Source organism: Herpailurus yagouaroundi, unplaced genomic scaffold (genome assembly GCF_014898765.1).
Source record: "Herpailurus yagouaroundi ecotype Mexico unplaced genomic scaffold, PumYag 100, whole genome shotgun sequence".
NCBI classification, from domain to species: Eukaryota; Metazoa; Chordata; class Mammalia; order Carnivora; family Felidae; genus Herpailurus; species Herpailurus yagouaroundi.
Window position 1 is genome coordinate 45,990,107 of NW_024412391.1, and position 2,615 is coordinate 45,992,721.

General features: G+C 60.0%; 1 protein-coding gene across 6 annotated transcripts in view; it reads left to right on the forward strand.

The window, feature by feature from the left end:
• Positions 1-1,401: 1,401 nt before the first annotated feature.
• The window catches only part of OSBPL3 (oxysterol binding protein like 3), a 181,322-nt gene continuing 180,108 nt past the window's right edge, over positions 1,402-2,615 (forward strand). For 4 of the 6 annotated variants that reach the window (XM_040472413.1, XM_040472414.1, XM_040472412.1 and 1 more), the window contains exon 1: positions 1,402-1,715. The gene's annotated coding sequence lies outside the window, so the exon portion shown is untranslated. The remainder of the gene's footprint in view (positions 1,716-2,615) is intronic. The other 2 variants (XM_040472416.1, XM_040472417.1) reach the window with 1 other exon arrangement.

The following is a 2,615-nucleotide window of genomic DNA, read 5'->3' on the forward strand; positions in this document are numbered from 1 at the left end:
CATGTGAATAGTGTGGCTCCGGCAAGAGACTTAAACATCTCAGTTTGGGGTAGTTGGGAGACTGGGAAATACGTCGAGCGCCACAGGTCATGTGTGGCGCTGGAATTTAACATTTTGGAGCCTGTAGTCTGTGCCAAGCACAGAGCCTAGCGAGCCACACTCCTTGTTCAGCTGGGTCCGGTAGGTTAGCTACATGGGTCTTCAGGGAAGTTAAAACAGCTTACGTTTTCCATTTCCTTTGCCTGGAACGCTCTTCCCGGAGACTGGGGTGTGGCACCTCTTACCCGGAAAAAAAAAAAAAAAAGCCACCTCCTCCAAGAGGCCCTCAGGGCATTTCACAGCTCCCTGTCTCATCAACACTTTAGGAAAACTCTGCTTAGCAATTGCGTCAGTGTTCATAGTTCATCAGTACTTTCCCGTTTGTTTATATTTGTACATGTTCTTGGTTTATGGTATGTCTCCCCACCAAGACGTAAGCTCCTTGAGAGCAGGAACCTGGTGTGCCGCTATCCCTGAAGCAAGGCCACATCTGCTTCAGGCGCACATAGTCAGGCACCCCGTAACTGGTCATTCCTTTTCCACCCCGCCACCTGCGGCACTCGCACATCTTGCAGGCTCCAAACTGACCCCAGGTGAGCAGTTGCCGCATTCACGCTAGGATCAAAGGAGGCCGAGGAACGACTGGGCAGTTAAGCCGGGTGGACTTCCATGTCTACCAAGGGGCTCTGGCATTTTAATTGTAACGATGATGCTCTCTCTTCCTTCCCCTTTGCACAGGAACAGCATAAAATAGAACTACACTCCCCTCAGGTCTTCTCTTGGGGCCCCGGCACCAATCTGCGCCACTGCCTCTGGATGTTAGGGTCACTGTCTTGGGCGGGGTCCCACACCGATTCTCTGCTCTTCGTCGTCCAATGCCTGCAAGCCTCCCTTCACCACGTTTTTTCTCCGTTCTCAATCCCTTTGCCTCTGACTTCCTCAAGAGATGGAGTCCTCTTTGCCTGTTCGCACGTGTATCCCCAGGAACATTCTCCTTAAGCCCCTCCCACACCGCCCTCTCTTCTCCCTCCTTCCCTGTCCTGGAAATGCCACTCGACCAACATTTATTGAGCTCCTACAGCACGCAGGTTGCGCGCTGAGCTGCCAGTAGCCCCTCTTCGACGCTGCGGCAGCTCTCCCCTCCTTCCGCCCTTCCCACCTGCGGAAAACCAGGGGTCCCACCTGCCCCGACTGCGTCACGGAAACCGCTCGCTTTTTACGAGACCATCGCCCCACCTCCTTCCTCTGGTCGACTCCCGATTGGTGGGAGTGTGATCACTTTGCCACGCCTCCCGCGGCCCTCCTCTGTGTGGCTCCGCCCCCACAGGCTCCTCCTCGTCCCGCCCCTGGCTGTGCTCCTCCCGCTAATCTACTGGCGGCGCGGAGAAGTTCTGGGCAAAGTACTGGGAACCGGCTGCGCGTCCGCAAAGCCGGCAATCCTGGCATCGCCGGGGACCCCAGCGCACCGCGGCCAGTACGCGGCGCGAACTCCGGCCCCGCTGTCCATCCACTAGTGGCCGTCCCCGCCGCCGTCTATTGCTGCTGGCACGGGAACTGTCAGCTGCGCGTTGCAGGAGGACCGGAGAAGCCGGCTTTGCCTCCTCCCGGGTCTGCGGGCGAAGCCGGGAGACGGGCACCGGAGAACTAGGCGGAGTCCCCGACGGCGGAGCGTGCAGGTAAGCGCCGGGACGCTCGCTAGAAGGGTTCTGGGGTGGTGAGGGCCAGAGGCGGTGCTGGCTCGCAAGGACCCCGGTTTGAGGGGCGCCAACAGTCTCGGTAGGACCAGAGTCTGCCTCCTGTCGCTCCTGGCTAGTGGGGCAGCCTCGAGCAGGAGAGATTGCTGTCGGGGCCGGCGCCAGCCTCCGGGGAGGTAGGGCCGGGGTGCTGCCCACCCTAGAGCTCCGTCCTGGGAGGGACGGTTTGGCCGGGATCGACGGCGAGAAGGCTCGGAGCGCCGGGGCCTGGGTCCGGGCGCCGGAGGGTTCGGCACAGAGAGGCTGTCCTGGGCAGCCGAGAGGCGCGGCGCCGGGGCGAGAGGCACAGGAAACCTGTTTAAGTGGGCCGAGCGCGCGGCCTTACCACATCCGCGGGATGGGGCGTGCTGGGGGGACGCGGGCGACGCTGGCCTTGCAGCGCCCGGCTCGCCTGGGTCCTCTGGCTCGGCCCGCCCCACTCCCGGTTTTCCCGGCTGAGGGCATCCGCCCCTTCGGGCCTTCCAGCGTCCTGGGAAGCGTTTGCAGCCTCTAGAGTCATCGGAGGGCATAATGGTAGATTGTTCAGATACTTCTTAACCGGGTTAATGAACTTGCCAGCCACCTTCTGCACACTTGTACTCTTCCTCCCCCGTTTCACAGACTACCAGGCTCAGTCGGAACCCCTTAGCCGAGGGGTCTGTAAAGTTTGTGCATCTGAAGGGGTCTGTGCTGAAGTGCATCCGAAGCCTCCCCCGCCTCCCCCCTCCCCCGCCGATGTTGCACTGAGCCTCAGATTTTGAGAACTGGGTTGAGTCGTTTAGAAATATTTTAAGCTGCAGCTGCAAAAGAGATCCTCACACAGACAGGAAAAAATGTAGGTCT